Raw genomic sequence first — 20405 nt, 5'->3', positions numbered from 1 at the left:
TTTTGATATTCTACGCCTTTTTTCTTCTATGCATTTTTTTTTTCAAATAAATGACCGTTTTGTAGTTACATAAAGAGCGCTACATTTTTCCTTGTTTTGTGCAATGAAATTGAGATACAACAAATTTTAACTGTAATATCTCCCATATAGTTTGAGGTATGAAGTTAAAAGTCGCATCACATGATGTATTTTGATATTCTGCATCTTTTTTCTTCTATGAACTTTCCGTTGAATGACCGCTTTCCGGATACAGAGAGGAAGATATATTTTTAAATCTGACATCAATCAAATTTTGAACGGCCATAGCAGCCGAACTATTAGATATTTTGAGACGGGGACTGAAGCATTGGATGTGACCATAAAATTGCTTTTATTTTGACCATTGTGTGGTAATAAAGGAGGCCAAAAAATATGTTGCCCACCCTTGAGACACTAACCAGATGAAACTTAATTTCATGTTACTAAACTGAATGTCGAGACTACTGACCGGAGTTCTTCAGCGCTTTCAAGGCCAGTGTCCATTAAGACAGGAAACCTTTGGAGCTCTGCAGCTGAAGAGGCCTATGAAAACACGCGTGATGATTCTCTTGTCACTGGAAGGAATCCATGGTTCTTAGGGCGCAGAGTTAGGCGTCTCATAAGTTTTCAGCCAGGTTAAGCAACTTCTTTGCCTGTTATTGGAGAAACTCACGGCCTTTCTTGACTGATAAGCTTGAAACTTGCTTGGCATTTGATGAGAGGTAAAGTTCCATAGTTCAATAACCAGCGATTATATCCGTATTTTCAGTTGCGGTAACAGTATTTTGAACTTTAGAGGAGCCGTATCAAGTATGTCATCCTCAGAGTGTCGGCTGTGTCCGAAACCGTGTGTGGTGATTGGTTCCAAGCAATATCCTTGGTGCGAAGAGCCCAGAGAAAAAGTCAGTTCTCTGGAGTCACCTGTTGAGGATATTTAACAACGTTGCATCTCTTCAGATGGTTATCGCAGTTCCGTAAGAAATCAAGTGAATAAAAGCTCTAGAAATCAAGGATTCTCAGAGGTGTCAAGTAATTATGATTAAAGAAATTATCCGTTTATGGAATTCTCTCTCTCTCTGCAGTATTTAATTTCATTTTAATTCGTTCATCATCGTACTGAATGACCTATTGGGTCCCAGTGCTTGGCCTCAGGCCTAGACCTGGTATTTTATTCTAATCCTTCAGGCCAGCCCTATGAGAGCTGAAAGTCATCTCAGTGGTCTGGTTAAACTGCTTTAATACTGCTACTACAGAAAGGTAAAAACTGTTCTTTGCAATGGACAGTAGTTTGACTTTGTGCACAAATTAGCAAACTGCATGATAATAACCGGGAGGCTCCTCTGCCTGTAACGAATGTGTGATTGATTTAAACCTGGTGTTCTGTTCATAAAGCTAAATGGAAAAAGTGATATCAGTAGTATTTGCCGCGAAAGTTGCCGCTGGGCGATAGTACGGTTGATAGTCTCAATAACATGCGGATATTATCACAATATTTGAAAAATTAGAAGGAGGGGAAATAGAACTGAAATATTTTGGAAAACCCCTCTTGTTTTTCTCAAAATCGTAAATAACTCTTGCATTGAAATTATTCTGTTCTTTGCTGTAAGTAGGTTAGTTTTTGTTGTTCACAGAGCTTTCGCCGATACAGAAAAGAGATTTTAAAATGTAGCAGGTCATACAATTTGGCGGTGTCTTCCCGTACATAGAAGAAACTGCCGAACCATATCCTCTTTCAGATGACAGCTTTTGAACATTCACTCAAGTGACATTGCAACATGCTCATTTGTTGGTCTTCGTTTTAACAGATCTTGATGTCCGATTTTAAATGTATAGCACGCATAGAATAATTAGAATGTTTACTTTCCTCTCACTCTAAATATAGTTTTGAATTAATTTGGAATGAGATTGTTTGTTATATTAATAGAATTTAGTGCGATAGCAAAGGAAAATGGCTCTCTTTCATTTCGTTATTTACATTATCAGCACTGAAAGTGGAAGGAAGGGTGTCAACAGCCGCTCAAGTAAACCATTCCTGCTTCTCGGGGCCCGTCGACAGAGAGAGAGAGAATGTTAGTGAGAACGATAGGCTTATCTATGAAGGTTGTTTATCATTATGGAAACATCCTGGCTTCGGCTTATTGTTATTATTGACGCTGTTTCAAAATTTACCTGCTTATACCCGATGGGATAATTTACAAGTGTTATTAAGATACTTTTGGTATTACTGTGATTGGTATTGTCGCCTGTCTCCTCTGATAGAAACGGAAAACACTATACAAATGTACAGCTAAATTTCAGCAACAAGAAATGTACAGTACATATAGTATGCGGTCGAGTTGAGGTTATCATCATTTCGCTATTGTTTTTTTAGTTTTTCAGCGGGCGGTTTGAACAAGAAACGGAATTGAGAACATTTCATATATTAATACGAGCAAAGTGTATCACTGAGTGTCACCATCTGCTTCATTCTAGTCCTTTGCGCGTCCGTTCGTGTCTAGTTTCTGATCCCTTCAGTATTTTAGTATGATACCCAGTACTTGTTCTTGAGGCCAGTCATCATAAAGTTATACGTTTGTTTAAGTGACAAATTTGTTTATCTTGAATTTCTGTAACTTTTAGCCATTGCCTGTTAGGTGAATTACAAACAAAACTTTTTGTTCGTTGACAGCCTCCTTAAGATGTCAGATTCGCACTGACAAGACTGAAGAAGAACTAGCGCACTCAAACACTTACAGTTGGTATGTGGATGGTATACGATCACAAGTAACACGTGAAGATGCATATCAAGAGCCAGCAGGAAAGAATGAAAGGCAGCAGTAGGCCTACCCAGCGCTTTCGGGTAGTCTTGATACACCTCATCAGGGTACAATATAAGAATGAAAAACAGTTTCGAAATTTCAACGGTAAACATAAAAACAAAAACGAAAAAATAAATTATACAACAGCCAAACAGCCTAACCCAGAAGCAAATGGTCCACAGCCAAGAATTACACTTAACAGGATGATTACTACAAACGGGAATGAAACTACAAAGCAGTCTATTACATAGCTATTTCGTAAGCCAGTTATCTAGCTTATATTATCCATTGTTAATATTAAACACACTACTTGACTTATGTTTTATTACGCTAGATTCTATAATGCTTCTTTTAATAATATCTCTACAAAATAAAATTTCCTTTGAATTTTTCCAATTAATTGCACGATGAAAATGGTTCATATGCAGAAAGAGAGCACTCGATGTAATTTCCTTCACGTACACAATATTTCTGTTGATTTAATCTTGACGCCAACAGTTAACCACTTTGACCAATGTATTTTTATTACAGTCTCTACATGGAATTTCGTATATGCAACTTGTTTGTAAATAGGGAGAGTTATTTATCAGAATTGTTCTCACAGCCTGAGTGTTACTAAAAACAACATTAACATTAAAAACTTTGAACATATTTGGCAAAGAGAGAAACTTGCAGTCAAAAGGTTAAACAAGCAAATTAAAATTATGAAAAGTTTGTACCTGGTCATATGCATAAAATGTTTTCGTAGCCTTTGTTAAAGCAACATCAACTACAAATGTCGGGTACTTCAATCTGAAAGCAATATCATAAATCTGTATAATTTCGTCTTCTAAAAATTCTGGACAACAAATTCTTAATGCTCTTAAAAACATTGAAGAAAATACTGGGAGTTTAACTTTCAGATGATGATTGGAGTAAAAGTGAATGTAAGAACTTTCAGATGGTGATTGGAGTAAAAGTGAATGTAAGAACTTTCAGATGATGATTGGAGTAAAAGTGAATGTAAGAACTTTCAGATGATGATTGAGTCAAAAGAACTTTCAGATGATGATTTGTGAGTAGAAAGATGAAGTAAAAGAACTTTCAGATGATGATTGGAGTAAAAGTGAAGATGATGATTGGAGTAAAAGTGAATGTAAGAACTTTCAGATGATGATTGGAGTAAAATTGAATGAGAACTTTCAGATGATGATTGGAGTCAAAGTGAATGTAAGAACTTTCAGATGATGATTGATTGGAGAACTTTCAGATGATGATTGGAGTAAAATGAATGTAAGAACTTTCTGAATTCAGATGATTGGAGTCAAAGTGAATGTAAGAACTTTCAGATGATGATTGGAGTAAAAGTGAATGTAAGAACTTTCAGATGATTGATAAAAGTGATGTAAGAACTTTCAGATGATGATAAAAGTAAAAGTGAATGTAAGTAAGAACTTTCAGATGATGATTGGAGTCAAAGTGAATGTAAGAACTTTCAGATGATGATTGGAGTAAAAGTGAATGTAAGAACTTTCAGATGATTGATTGTAAGAACTTTCAAATGATTGAGTAAAATGAATAAGAACTTTCAGATGATGATTGGAGTAGAACTTTCAGATGATGAATGTAAGAACTTTCAGATGATGATTGGAGTAAAATTGAGTAAAATGTAAGAACTTTCAGATGATGATTGGTAAAAGTGAATGTAAAAAGATGATGATTGAGTATGTAAGAACTTTCAGATGATGATTGGAGTAAAAGTGAATGTAAGAACTTTCAGATGATGATTGGGTAAGAAAGTGATGAAGTGAATGTAAGAACTTTCAGATGATGATTGGAGTAAAAGTGAATGTAAGAACTTTCAGATGATGATTGGAGTAAAAGTGAATGTAAGAACTTTCAGATGATGATTGGAGTAAAAGTGAATGTAAGAACTTTCAGATGATGATTGGAGTAAAAGTGAATGTAAGAACTTTCAGATGATGATTGAGTTGAATGTAAGAACTTTCAGATGATGATAAAAGTGAATGTAAGAACTTTCAGTAAGAAAGATGATGATTGAGTAAAAGTGAATGTAAGAACTTTCAGATGATGATTGGAGTAAAAGTGAATGTAAGAACTTTCAGATGATGATTGGAGTAAAAGTGAATGTAAGAACTTTCAGATGATGATTGGAGTAAAAGTGAATGTAAGAACATGCATATGTAGGTTTCCTAAAAATTGAAAATTTAAATCTGTTACCGTGTCTGTGCACACTTACACATCTAAAAAGGTAAATTGGAATCTTTTTCTTCCTCAAATGAGAATTTTATGGGGGGAACTAGCGCATTTAATCTAATTAAAAGTCGGTTCACATCCTCACACAATGGCCATACACAAAATATGTCATCGACATACCTAAACCAAAGAACATCCGCCGGTAAAAACTCGACCGCATTCTACAGTATATGTACATTTCTTGTTGCTGAAACTTAATTGTACATTTGTATTTACCGTTTCTATCAGAGGAGACAGACGACAACACCAGTCATAGTGATGCCAAAATTTAAAAAATTTTCACCAAGTACGTATATCGGGTGTGGCCTCACTCCATCATTTAGAAGATGGTAGACGAATTCATTGAATAATAAGCGGACGTAACAAACAGTACAAAGAGAAGGATTCCAGCATCTGTAGCAATATTGGAGGAATGTTCGTATGTTCGAACTCTGAGGTTCATTACGACTGAGGTCTCGTCGCTTCATCTACAGGTTTGCTCTTTAACTTCGCAATATTTACTTGTTCGAAGAAAAATGAAAATTGCACTGTTTGAAACTTAGAATTTTACGCGAGCACATTTCCCGTGACAACAGAGGTTTCTGGAAAGTTAACTCTGTGTGTGTGTGTGTGTTTTCGGTAATTTCCTTTTTATGCCTTATTTTTCAAAATTACTTTGAAATCTTTTAGGTTCCTCCAATTTTCTTTGAACCTCGCACTGATAATGTGTAAGTTTGTACGAGTTCTTTTGGGGTAGGCTATGTGTATTGGAACAGTTCTCATATTCTCTTTAGTCTCTTACAACAAACAATGCCTCTTTAGGCCTTTCTGAGGAACTACGTTTTGTGTCCCCTGGGAACTATACAGTGGCCTATATATAACTGAAGAAGCTCTCTCTCTCTCTCTCTCTCTCTCTCTCTCTCTCTCTCTCTCTCTCTCTCTCTCTCTCTCTCTCTCTCTCTCTCTCTCTCTCTCTCTTTCATGTCACCATATGACAGTGATGGTTATTTATAATTGTCTTATTACGAGCTCAAGAGTGATTTTCATTTAATAATTTGTAATGGATGGAGTGATAGAGCCTCTCTAGACCGGAGAGAGAGAGAGAGAGAGAGAGAGAGAGAGAGAGAGAGAGAGAGAGAGAGAGAGAGAGAGGGTCTGTACTTTCAAAATCTTTGGAAACATTCTATATTTATTAATAGTATTTCCTGAAGAAAGCCTTGCAAAAATCGTATGGGTAAGGCTTGTACGGCAAGTGATGGATGGTGATGAGATTTACAGGTGGCGCCTCTTTCTTCCCTTAGGTGCAGGCGAGTGGATACGTACAATCGATGAGTCGGATGCTCTGACAATCCAGGACTTCTACAGCACCTCCACAATCGCCTCTACACCCCCAAAACCACAGTATACGATCAATTACTTCACTCCAGCAAAGGTTAGTTACAGAAAAGGCATTCCAGTTTCTTCTTAGTAGTTCTGTACATATGTGCAGCCTTCCTCCAGTACACGTGTATTTACCCATAACCGATCAGACGCACAGCCTTGCTTACAGATGGATTCATATGCAGACTTCGGACACTCGAGCAAAATATAATCTAGTTCTCAACACTTATGTTAATGGAATCTTAAATTTGATCTAAAAGTTTTTCCAAATCGTGGCGCCCCTCCGTAGATTAAAATTAACAGAAATAAAATGCTAACAGATATTCGCAATCTATCCATTTCTAAAAGAGCCGAATCAACGTATCCTTTCCTTATTGATTCGCCCTCTGTGGGTTTGATCGTTGGAAAAGCTATTTTAACCAGATGCTGACTGAGACCAAAGATTTTCAGATCTTAGAAGAGATTTTCAACAAATCGTCCTGCATACTGTACACAAGTGGGAGTGAGCGGTGGTTATGACTCACAGCATCCATTATGAAACGAAAAAGCTTTTAACTTTGTGAAGTGGAGGTCTGAAAGTGAAAATACCCTTACCATAATGCAAGAGCGGTAATCTCTATGGACCGAGGTGATGGAAAGGCGGGCCATTATGACGTCCATCAAGTTATGAGGAGAGCTGTGGTTAATAGCCAGCGTACATTAATGGGGAAGCTTTAAGATAAAACCCTGCCTTTTAGAATCGGTGATCTTCGGGCGGCTATAAATCGCATTAGTCATTTTTAATTGCATTAGTTATTTTTAATGTCGTATGGGCAGTGCTGCTATTAAGAAAAAATATAAGTATAAACTGCTTTACTTTTTTACCAGCTGAGGACTCAGTATTTTTCATGAAAATACCTAACTGGAATTCGTAAAAGTTTGAACCCTTTTTTCATTGTATATTATTTTGTGAATAATTAGTTAGAGGGCTTTTTTATATACATTTATTAACTGGCTTATGTACAACATTAAGGAAAATAGTTTTTCTATCTTTTGTCTTATATATATATATATATATATATATATATTTATATATATATATATATATATATATATATATATATATATATATATATATATATATATATATATATATATATATATATATAAAATCCACGAAGGAAAGAGAAACAGTGGAGTGCTGCAAGGCCTTCCGACTTATAATCTTTTACTTAGATGTTTTAATACTTAGAGAACCATTTCAATGCAAATTCAGTATTTATAGGAAACCAACCAACAGCTTAACTTATCAATTTTTTCTTCTATGTTTTTACTAGCTTTACGCAATTTCAGTCCCCAGTATTTGGATCAAGAAATCAAATACATAAGAAAAATAGGGACATATTTATGTTATCCTTCACATATACTAGATGTTTGTTACAATAAAGCCCAAAAAACGTTTTATAGTGAAAATAACATGGAGGAAGAAACCCCTGAGAACATTATTGGCTTGTCTTATTTTAGTGGTTTTGAAAACATAAAATCATTGCTAAAATCTTTTAATGTCAACCTCGATTTTTCCTATAACACACTAAAAGGAATGTTAATGAAAAAAAATAGCCCTAAAGAAAACAACAACATAATATATAAAATTCCATGTTGGGACTGGCCCTCTTTTTACATTGGCCAATTTAGCAAGGATTTAGATGTACATACTAAACAGCATAAGTATTCTGTCAAAACTGGGCAAATATCCAATGCTATATCCATTCATTTAAGTAAAAACTCTCACAGGATAAATTGGACTGAAAGTTCAGTGATTGCCAGGTCAAAAGATTTCTCTTCACGTTAATCTTTTAGAATCCGCTATTATACAGCTTACTTCCAGCTGTAATTTTAACCCTACCCCTGGCATGTATTATTTGGACCCCTGTATTAGAAAAATGTTCAAGAATGACCTAAAAGATAAAATCACTGACTTAATTACAAATTAGTTACCGTATTTATATTTTCTATGTATCCGTTAATTAGTTACCTTATTTATATTTTCTATGTATCCGTATGTTTAATATAATTTTTTTGTAAAAATGTTTATCTTGCAAAAATTTATTTTGTTTACCAAAAAAAAAAAAAGAGAATTATTGAGTTGTACTTTTAAAACATTTTTTGGTGGTCAGTCACCTCCTTGCATAATCTTTTAATTGTCCTGTCACTGCTTCTGAACGGTTGAGCTTAATCCTTTGTAAAAACCTCTTAAATATTTAACCCTGTTTTGGCAGTTCTACTAATTCTTCAATTGTGTTGGACTCCAGGTACGTATTTTTCCTTTGTAATCTCCATCTGTCATTTGTATGAGCTATCTTTGTAAATTTATTTTTATATTTTTTCAGTCTGCTAAGTAAAGGACTATAAGTCGAAAGGCCTTGCAGTACTCCATTGTTTCTCTTTCCTTCGTGGATTTTTACTTTATATATTCATCACGTTCCATATTCTTGTGATTCAGTTATACACACACACACACACACACACACACACACACACACATATATATATATATATATATATATATATATATATATATATATATATATATATATATATATGAGAGAGAGAGAGAGAGAGAGAGAGATAGAGAAAACCTCATGTTCTGGGCAGTTCTTGAAAAATTCATTGTGCTTCTATTGCTCTAAGCAGTGAATCTGGTAACCAGTTGGTTCTTAGCCACGTAAAATAAGTCTAATCCCTCGGGCCAGCCCTAGGAGAGCTGTTAATCAGCTGAGAATAGTTTATGAAGTGACCTTGAACTCGCGAAAGTTTTGTTGCTCGTCTTCATTCTTGGCTGAGTTTTAGATTTAAGGTGCTGAATGACGTAGACCTCTGTTCGTCAGCAATTTATGAGAAACAGCGTTTTTAGTTTTCTGTAAAAGAAAACTATTGAGATGGCTGTTTGTCTGTCCATCCGCACTTTTTCTGTCCGCCATCAGATCTTAAAAACTACTGAGTCTAGAGGGCTGCAAATTGTTATGTTGATCATCCACCCTCCAATCATCAAATATACCAAATTGCAGCCCTCTAGCCTCAGTAGTTCATATTTTATTTAAGGTTAAAGTTAGCCATGATCGTGCGTCTGGCACCGCTATAGGTTCCAACAACACAGGCCACCACCGGGCCGCGGCTGAGAGTTTCATACAGCATTATGCGCTGTACAGAAAACTCGATTGCGCCGAAGAAACTTCGGCCCGTTTTTTACCTGTTCTAAATGTGTGTAAATATGGGTGTAGTTCATTAAGAAAGATCGGCGATGATGTCTTGAGCAAAGAATTGCATTCATCAAGCAGACTGTCTTCATCAGTGCTTGGGATTTCTTCTTCGAGAGGCAGCCAATGATACAGCTTTATTGTGGCTGGTGGCATCTAAAAATAATCCGGCAAGAAGTGGCCTCATTAGTAGTCCCTCTTCGACTTCCAGAAGCCCCAGTGGGCTGAGTGACAAGGCGATGGACAGAGAGAGAGAGAGAGAGAGAGAGAGAGAGAGAGAGAGAGAGAGAGAGAGAGAGAGAGAGACCGAGCCGTGTGGGGAAGTCAAAAGCAATGAGGAAAAATGAGTTAATGAATAACGAACAAAAACGAGGAAAATCTAGGAATAGTCTTTTATGCATCATACTGCAATTATTAGCACCATTTATTTTTTCTTCCCCTTTTCCAGGCCTGGTAAACCATTTTTTTTATTTTCCTTTCCGTATTTGTTGGCTTATTCTCGTATTTTTTTTTTATTGCAGTTCTGCTATGAAGTGGGAAGTGGGACACGTTACAATGTATGTCCTTCGTAAAGTCTGTACAGAACTGAAATGTAAATAAGGTTTGCAAGCGGCTTCTTGGTCCTTCCAAGAAATTTCTCGCCGTTTCCACTCGTGAGTCTCAAGGCTGCATTGTAACTGTTCGAATATTTCTTCCAATGAACATATTTTTATTTTATTTTACTTATTGATTCTTTTACGTCTCAGGTAATAGCCAGAAAGTCTGTTAAAATTCTACGAAGAAATTTCTTTTAAAAAAAATTAGTAAAGTTAGTGGTGCAGAGGTTTAGTATATTGTATTTGAGTGTCGTCGCTAATTCGGATCACTGACGAACTGTTGCGTAGCCGATAGTAGACTTTCCTCAAAAGTAACAGATCGTAAATTAGAAATGATTGTCATGCCATATAGGGCTCTTGACGAATATTCGATGTTTAATCTACTCGAGATTATAAAAAAAACTTTTGTATGTGCGTGTACTCCCTATTCACATTTATTTGCTGTTGAAAAAGGGCGAGTCCTAACTGTATTACATGTCACAAACACGCTTCGGTAACATAACGCATAGACATCACAAACAGGATGAATAGAAAAGCACAACTTATTGGTAGCTCTAAATAGAGCTTCATACGAGCATCAAGTAGTGGCCAAAGGTTCGTTTTCCACTTATGGTCGTTGATTGATTTTCAACCTGTTTGTTTTATGTAGGAGATAAGTTGCCGCCATGTATTTGTGACATGTCTCACTGTAGTGTGGAAGCAGTCTAAGAACGAATTCTCCCAGACCGAGTCTCAGTTCACAACGTTAATTCGTGTAGTTTCAGTTTGATGAAAGAAATTTATCAGTTCCATGCAGAATGTTCAAAATAAAAGAAGTGAAAATACCGAGTCTAGAAGTTACAGAATTTACAGGTGTATTGTTACATGGCAGAAAACTAATAAAACATGTATGATTTTACGAGGTATTCTTATGCATTTAGGAAGATGGTTAGTACACGATACCAACTTGGAGTAGAGCATTTGTAGAATGATATTAACAGGTGGTATATTATTCTGAGTTTAAGGTGTTTTATTTAATTATTTAATGAATGCCAGTAGAAGCATAATTTGCCGAATTCGCATTGAAAGTCACTGGATTATTTATGTAAGAGGAATAGAAGATTCCAAAGAATCACAGAGGAGACATTGTTTATTCTCTCTTGACGGAGCTAGTGATATAACCTGCAGAAAAGGAAAGTTAGACATTTTAATTTTATCTGTAAGAAATTAGTCTTCGGTGTGTAAGGACCTGTTTTTTTATGTGCCATTTGTCGGAAACATTTATTCGCCATCGTGGTTCATTTTGTAGCCCTTCGTTCGCTCGCGAGGTCAGTTGGAATCGCCTTGCCCGTTCGCTCGACGCTCGTCTCACTCTTGTGCAGGCCATATTAACCACACGGGTCTTGGCCTTAGCTACGTATGTAAGAGGTAAACATGAGAGACATACTCAACTCAGAGGTTGCTTAGGACTAAATGATATGTCATGACTTCATGCCGAAGGTCATTTGGACAGAAAAAACCACATGAAGTATTAGAGAGGATTTTTATTGTCTGACCCATAATTTATGACGGAGGAATTCTAAAAACTCTTATTTTGCTTTGCTAGAGCCATTACTCGGACGTGCAGGGGTTTTGAATCTCATAGTTTATTTGTAGCACATCCTTGTGGAGTCCCCCATTAAGTACCACAGGACAGTTCTAGTTTGGTCTTGCGTGTGTAAAACTGCAACGAATATGATAATTATGTTATCCATATTTGATGTACGCACATACCTACGAACTTATTCAACATAATTATGTACCGTTTTCCGATTGTCCATGTGATCTTCAACATGCGTTTTTTCTTATTTTAATTCTTTGCATTTTAAGCTTTTGTATTTTCCTAATATTGCCACGCATACACTAGACATGATGCGAGTATAGTGAAAATTAGCATCGTTGTTTTTGTGTTAGTCTAATTTAGTGGAGCGTTCTGTCAGATTGATCAATTCTTCTCCTAGGAAGCATAGCTTTCGTCACAGCACTACTACAAGATTATCCACAAACACATTAGGCTCATTATAGCTCTGCAGCTCCCGACTAGATGAAGCCTCAAATCATGTTGCAGTATGGCAGTGAGAACTCTGATGATGATGATGATGATGATGATCATGATGAGTATCATCATTCTCATCACAGCCAACACCACCACCGCCGCCGCCGCCGGAGCCGCTCGTTCCATTGCCACCACCACCAGCTAGAAGAAAGTCCTTCCGGCCGAGTGGTCAGGTGTTGTGGCGCGGAAAATAGAGAAATCTGGGATGTCATTTTCTCCTATTGGAAGCAAGGGGCCGGAGGGGAGGGTGTGGTGGAGAATGGTGGAAGGGAGGAATGAGAGGCTGGAATTTACTGAAGAATGGGAATTTGAGGGAGGGAGGGAGGAAGGGGCTAGGGTTATTAGATAGGAGAAATGGAGACCGTTTGGGGTTGGTTAGGCGGGGATGGGCTTGTGGTTGAAGAGTTGGGGGCGGTTGTGTAGCGATGGTGATATGTATGCGATGGGGCATGGTGGAAGTGGATGGGGTAGCGGAGGGAGAGAGAGAGAGAGAGAGAGCAGAGCAGATGAGGGAGATTAAAGTTGCCGACTCCATTCTGCTGTTCGGAAGTATGACTTCCCTTTTTATGGTTCTTTGTTGGGGTTCGGGGTGGGCGTATTGAAGAAGGTCGTCTGTTGCAAAGGCACCGGTGGTAGGATGGGATGGGGATGGGTTTGCCCGGTGGGTAAAGACACTGATGAGAAAAAAGCCGGTGTTTTTCCCTTTTCTTGAGAGAGCGAAGTGCCGTGATGAAGATATCGTATTCGATGCCTCGCTACAAAGATTACTCAAAGAGGTTGAGGTTACATCGATGATTTTGGCATTGATATACACTGTTTAGATTTACCAAGTCAGCAGAATACATGCACATTATGTTTCATCTGTATGAAGTTTCGCTTATTCAGAATACAACGCTGAATCTCTTAGCCGGTTTGGTTTTAGTCAAAACATCAAAGTAGGGGATGGTACAAGTCAAAAGTTTTGTGATCAATTTCGCAATTGCTGAGCAATAATAATAATAATAATATAGCATTCATTAGAGTGCTAGTAAACAGTGACTAAAGGAATTCATACCAAAAAGTTCGTGAATGTTGAACATGACAGTAAATATATGAAGTTTTTAAACAGCCGAAAATCCTTGTCTTTTACAATGGGTGAGAAGTTTACCGTGCCAACAACAGTCAATTCGGAGCTAAATTTTCCCACAGTTCTCCCTCTTCGATAAGTCACCTAATGAGTACATCTACCAGGATCTGTTCTGCAGATCCTGGCGGGCTTGCGTACTCTACAGGTAACAACATACTGTAGGTTCTTTGAGCACTCCAATTTTGCTGGTTGAAGTAATGATAGTGAGGATGAGACTAGATACAACCTTCAAAAATGGTCATGAAAATTAATATTTAGCCTTTTATGCAAGTTTACCTCCATAAAAGTTTTAGCAAACGAATAAGTAGGGATGCGATTGACATAATCACGGACTGTTAAGGCGAGGAAAAAAGTGTTCTAGTGTTTATTATCTGACAGTAATGTAACACAAGTTTGTGACGTCACTGTTCACTACAAGACAGACCTGTTTCTCTAATTACTGATTTGTATGGCTGGTGTGTTCTGAACTTCTGAGTGTTTCCAAGTCTTTCAGTTGTGTCCATTATACCTGGAACCATGTTCATATTTCTGTAATGTGCTGGATGTAGGTATAATTGATAAGTTTTTCCCTAGTTAAGGCAAATATCATAGCTATTTGCAGACCTGACAATAAGGCTGGACATTTTGTGAATCAGCATGTTCACAGCGTTATTAATGAAAAACTTTACGGGTTGGATCTTATGTCAATTGAAAGCAAAGGGTGATAGTTGTACTCCTATAAACTTTTCTGAAATCAGTTCTCACCCTTATCTCGTGAAAACAAGTTATAGACGGTCAGGAATATTAGCTAGTTTCATCCCAGTCATAATCAGGATGGGGACAAGTAGTCAACAGAGAGTCTGCATATACAGTAGGCTAAGAAAGTGATGACGATTACAAACAGTAGACAAAAACAATTTAACCTCATTATTGGTGAATCAAGCTACACGCTCCTTCCACGGACCCTTTACATCTGCCATGATTTCACCATCAGCTGCCGATGATTATTCCTTAGAACAACTGAACTGCTTCGCTATGCTTTGGAGGTCAACAGTGTTTGTATCATTGTATGGCGTTCTCGCTGCTAACAACCACCTTGTGACGCTTCTCACCAGAAAGGCTTTGTTCTCTAGATTTGTTTAAAGAAGTACTGATAATTTCATCCTTTACGTAAACAGGTAATAAAAATATTACGGTTTCGAAGACAATTTTCAACACGCACGATGGAATTATTAATCGTTTCAAAATATATACTTTTGTGGTTTAATTAAAGCATAATTAAGTTGATATGGGTTCTTATATCTCTTTATAGCTTTCGATCCAGGACAATGGGACCATAGAATATCCAGCTCCGGTTCTCATTATTTTTGTTAAAGAGACGTGTACTTTGTTTGCTTTTCATTTTGGCAGTACATTTTACCCAGCTAAACAGAAATCCTAATGTTGCGCCCGCGAAAAATCTTTGCCTTGGGAGTGCAAATTGCAGTTATCAGAAGTTAGTCTCAGTACTTTCAGTATGGTCAGGGTTACTGAAAAGGTAATTTTAAGCCCTGCAAGACTTTGGAATCTAAGAAATTGTTTCTGGAAGCCAGTAGCAGTTTGTGAAACAGTTTATTCATGTGATGCCCTTTTAGATTTAATTTAGTGGTGTCTTTGGTGAACAAAAGGCCTGTGTCGATGAATTTACCATTTAATTGATGGAAGTTAACCGTTAGATCTTATTCACAGTGTTTTGTGCTAGCGTTGTTTCATCCAAATGAGTTTTAAGGCTTTGTATGTTGTTGTAGGTTTGTTGTTACCCTAAAAGTAAGGCGGTACAGTATTGAGACAATGCAGTCACAGTATCATGATGAGACAATGCTAGCTTTAACAAATTTTGGGTTCTTAATAGTAGTTAAGTAAACGGTGAAGAAAGCTCTGTGAAACAAAAATGCAATGATTAGCCAACCTTTAGACTCCTTGGTTCATCGTGTTTTGTTAATGTTCTACTGAATGTGAATGAGTGATACGTCAGTTTTTGGTGTTAGCGTTATCCCCTGCGTGTTGTTTTTCACGGTAATTAAAAAGTAAAATCTAGTATTGCCGGAATTGTAGGTAATGTTTCACACATCTTTTGTGTTTGCAGAATCAATAATAGTAATCTCACCAGCTTCAACTCTCTTATTCAGTCTTATTCAGTGATAGTTGAAATATTGCTCTCCAACCTTGGAAGGTGAAAGGGCCTAGCATCTACATCTTCTAAAGAAAATTAATCGACGTTGTGGTCTCCCTTGTCGTAGGTGTTGATTATCATTACATTACCTTCCAAAAATTTATTTAACCATCTTCCATGAACTTTATTGAAACAAAGCATTGTTTCTTGACCCTTAATGGTTAAAATGTTGGAAGGTCTGCATTTAGTTCAGTGACTGCCTCACGCCCCTGAAGAGTGGGAGAAATTTTTTGGTTGTTCCAAATGGTGTGCTCCGTCTTTAATTTATATGTTCCTACAAACTAAACTAGTACACTTTAAACTTTTTGACAAGATGTGTAATTTGATTACAAAAAAACGCGGTATTATTGCAGTAAGAGGCAACATGCCATAATGACAAAAAAAAATATGTTTTTTGACTGATTTTGATGTGTTTAGCACGAATTTCACCTTCAATTTCGTCTTAAATTAACGGGTTTGGAGCTAACTCCATGTACACAAGTGGACCAAAAACCATCAATTTCCGACGAAATTCAAGGTGAAATTCGTGCTTAACACATCAAAATCAATCAGAATAACATATTTCCTTATTAGTGAAACCCACACAACCTAACCTAACCTCTCACAGAAGTACGCAGATCACAGCCCCTAACCCTAACTTGTCACTCGACCACCCAGGTCATAGCCCCTAACCCTGACTTGTCACTCAGCTACCCAGGTCACAGCCCCTAACCCTGACTTGTCACTCGACTACCCAGGTCACAGCCCCTAACCCTGACTTGTCACTCGACTACCCAGGTCACAGCCCCTAACCCTAACTTGTCACTCGACCACCCAGGTCACAGCCCCTAACTCATGCATGACCAAAGGACGAAACAAGGTAATTCTATATATTAGCTCCTTGCCTGTTTTTACCTTTTCAACTGGTTTTTTCTACACTTTTAGGGGTTCTGATACTGGCAGTGCATCTGTTTGTTGTCGGCCAAATGGAATGTCCCTTCGCCATGTTTAGTACTGGCCCGGGGGGGTTACCCATACCTTAACAAGTTATTGCACTTGCCGGACGGGATATGAACCATTCTAAACAGACGCACCCATGCTCTGTCTTGTGAAGATCGTGTATGGAAACCCCTTGTTGGATGGACTTCTGGGGTTAATTACACTCGAGCGCCAAAAATTAACGGTAAATTCATAAATAGCAACCAAAAAACTGTAGAAGAAGTGAAGTTATTCTTAGTTATAGTGCCGTCGCTGCCGCGGAGCTACTATGTAGTTCTATCCGAAAGAATAATGAGCTATCATAACATTTACCTTAATAAGCAGGTTCGGGATCATCAGTATTTTCCTCTGAAGTCGACGAATAATTTTCACTTTCAACCACAGGGTGTTCATGCTCACCATGTGGTTTATACAGCTTGCCCACTTCAATAAAGAATTGATGGTGGCATTGGTCTTCACTGCATTGATCTAAAAATAAATACCTTAACAGGTACTGTTAAAGATATTCCTTCCGATTACCAGGGCGCTTAGACCACTCTTTTAAATCATGCCAGTGTCTTTCTATGTTCTGCGTATAAATGGATTTGTCTGTAGAATGCACGAATTCCTGTCTATGGTTTATAACCTTATGGACATAACCGTCATTTTCCAGGTTACGGTACGCTGCCCAACCATTACTAATAACTATAGAATTCGGGTGAATAAATTGTCTAATTAATGGCAATAATGTTTCAGTGCTTCGATCTTGGCCGTCTTCAATTAAGGGAATAATAAATTTCTTTTTTGACAAATGCTCAATGCCACCAAAAACCCACACTTGGCCTAATTGTCTGCCACGATTGTACTTGCGGCGAGCGAATAAGGTCTCATCAATCTCAACCACCACACCGTCACCTCTGATCTGCGGTTGCTTACGTAACCGTTGTTCAGTGACCTCGGAACAAAAACTACGCCAGTCCACACTAGTATGGCTAGACCAATCAAGACAGTAACAGTTTTGTGATCCCAATTTTTGCTTAACCATTGATTAACAAATAATGCTATATGCCAAGGTTGCACATGAACTTTATCTAAAAAAGTGCCCTTAAAGAGACTTACAGAATAATTACACTGATGAATGCGCTTAGTTTTAGCAACTTTTGTTTGCTTTCCACACCAAAACTTTTGTCTGTCTTCAGTGTAAGAACAAGGAATATGACAGTTTGGGCAAGTCACTGAAGTTGGTAAGACACCGTGTTCTTGCAAATAAATAATAAATTCTGTATTTTTAGAGTGAAAACGCTGAATAAAGTCGGAATAATCGCTTTCACAGGCACTGCATGACGCCTCCACAGTAGCCATGGTGAAACAAAACAGCCAGTGGATTTGTAATAAATTGTCACGTGTTTACTCAAACTATCATAGCGTCATCAAAACTAGCATGTGGGAGGAGCTACATTTGTAAACAAACACACCCATAATTTCAGTGACAGCATACTGTGAGGATCTGAAAAGTACTGTGTTAAATGGGAGAAAATAATCCAGGTATTTCTAAGAAACTATCAGTTTCCGACGATTTTAATGTGAAATTTGTGCGAAACACATCAAAATGACCTAGAAAAGAGTATTTCCTTGCCATTTGGCCATGTTGCCTTTTACTGCAATATTACCAAAAATGCAAGTGTTGAATTGTTATTCAAGAATATAATGTCTCAGTATTGTAAAAACTCATGGTAATTCTAAGTACTAGCTCTGCGCCTGTTTTTACCTTGGAAACTGGTTTTTTCTACACATTAGGGCTTCTGATACTGGCGGTGAGTTTGTTTGTTGTCGGCCAAATGTTATTTCCCCCCTAACTCTACTCAACAGTAAAGGGGGACTGTGGGAATTCGGGGTTTTGGGTGGGGGAGAACACAGAAATGGAGCAGACATTTTTACATTGGCGAGGCGCCCTCTTGTGGGGGAAAAACGAGAGGGAGCCATTCGCCAACAGGAGGGAGTTAAATGCATTTTGCCGTGTTTAGTACTGGCATTGGGGGATGGAATGTCCCTTCGCCGTGATTGGTACTAGCCCAAGGTGTGGCGGAATTTTCAACCTACAAACAAAACAACACACAACACTCACCCTGATCCTCGGTTGCTGGAGACGGACCAAAGGTCCACGGTCGCCAATCACAGCACACAACCACAAAACAAAAACTTAAACCGACCCTCCACCAACAACGAACGAAAAAAAAAAAGAAGAGACACATGAACCATTAATGTTGGTACCAAAAACAGACGAACTCCCCGTTCACTTTCAAGGTTGGACCTCAACTGCCCAAGACTTCCCCAAAACCGAAAAAACTCCCGACAGACAGACAGACAGCGCCGTAAACGAACTCCAACAACCGAACCACTCACAACGACAATTACACTCTCTCTCTCTCTCTCTCTCTCTCTCTCTCTCTCTCTCTCTCTCTCTCTCTCTCTCTCTCTCTCTCTCTCTCTCTCACAAAACATTGGGAAATGCTAAATACAAACAAATTTACTCATCCCTCTATAATTCTCCCCCCTTTTAGCATTTCCCAACCAACACCTTTCACACTGCATTCAAATCGCCTTACGCAACACCCACGGATGCTCACTAGCAGGTCCTCTAGATCGCGTTCATGGATTATAATCATTCTCTCAGAATCATTCTCTCAGAATCATTCTCTCTTCTAGCAACATTCAAATTCACATCTCCTCCATTCTCTCTCAGATTCACGCTATCTTCTTCACTATTACCACTCTCAATTTCATCCACAATCTCATCTATACCCTCTAACTCGTTCCCAAATACCTCCCCCAATTCTTCAACTAACCCATCCCATTTGCTCATTGACCTTTCCAATTCTTGCAACGATTCATTCATGCTTTCAATCACTCGTCTATCACTGCTACGCTCTCTTACTCTTACACTTTCGCTCACCTCCAACCGTTCACTCACCCCTACACGTTCAGTCAACTCAGTTATATCAAACCCGCATATGCTATACGTTCTATTCATACCATCCCATTCATCCGTATTACACGCTTTATCACTCATTTTCACTTTGGCACTCACACCCTATCACACAACTTCTTACGACCATTCCGTTCACTTACATTCTTCCCTTTCTTACGTTTCCTACCATACTCTATCAAAACCAATTGCTGATCCTCCTCATGCAACAACCCCTCACGTACATGCATCACATGCACCGCTTGCATCCTGGAGGATCCACCCATTTGAACCCCCTTCACACTCAGTTTCCCGAATTCGCTGTCACAGTCACCCTCTTTCGTCTACATACACTTGATACATGCCCTTCCATTCCACATTCGACACACTTCGCTCTCGGTTCTGAACACATTCTCGCATAATGCCCATTCTTACCACAGTTGCCACATATTACATTCACTCGGGTACCCCTACAACCATTAGCAATATGACCCACCTGTCCGCACCTGTAGCATTTAACCCCTATCTTTCAGACACTCTCTTACCAAATGTCCCGACTGCCCACACCCAAACACGCTCCTAAAGCCCACCTACACTCATTCTTTGTATGTCCTTCCTTTCCACATCTAAAACACTTCGCTCTACTTCCACTCACCGACCTTCCCTTTGTACACTACTATCCCTAACCCGTCCAACCCGTTGTTCCCTTTACAAACCCACCATTCATCCTCACTGGCACCTCCACATTACTTGCTATTACACTCCTATCTATTACACTATCGGCCATTCTCATTGGGCCCTCAACACTGCATCCCTAAAGCTTCCAAAC

General features: G+C 38.2%; 1 protein-coding gene across 5 annotated transcripts in view; it reads left to right on the top strand.

Moving 5' to 3' along the window:
• The first annotated feature begins 6350 nt into the window (after positions 1-6350).
• Positions 6351-20405, top strand: part of Hsepi (D-glucuronyl C5-epimerase) — a 230812-nt gene continuing 216757 nt past the window's right edge. The window contains exon 1 of one of the 5 annotated variants that reach the window (XM_067110122.1): positions 6351-6483. The gene's annotated coding sequence lies outside the window, so the exon portion shown is untranslated. Of the gene's footprint in view, positions 6484-13909; positions 14008-14494; positions 14621-15435; positions 15537-20405 lie in introns of those variants that run through there. The other 4 variants (XM_067110127.1, XM_067110123.1, XM_067110124.1 and 1 more) reach the window with 4 other exon arrangements.

This window comes from Macrobrachium rosenbergii, chromosome 10, assembly GCF_040412425.1.
Source record: "Macrobrachium rosenbergii isolate ZJJX-2024 chromosome 10, ASM4041242v1, whole genome shotgun sequence".
Lineage (NCBI taxonomy): Eukaryota > Metazoa > Arthropoda > Malacostraca > Decapoda > Palaemonidae > Macrobrachium > Macrobrachium rosenbergii.
The sequence above is the reverse complement of the archived record's forward strand: the minus strand, read 5'-3'. Positions and strand labels throughout refer to the sequence as shown.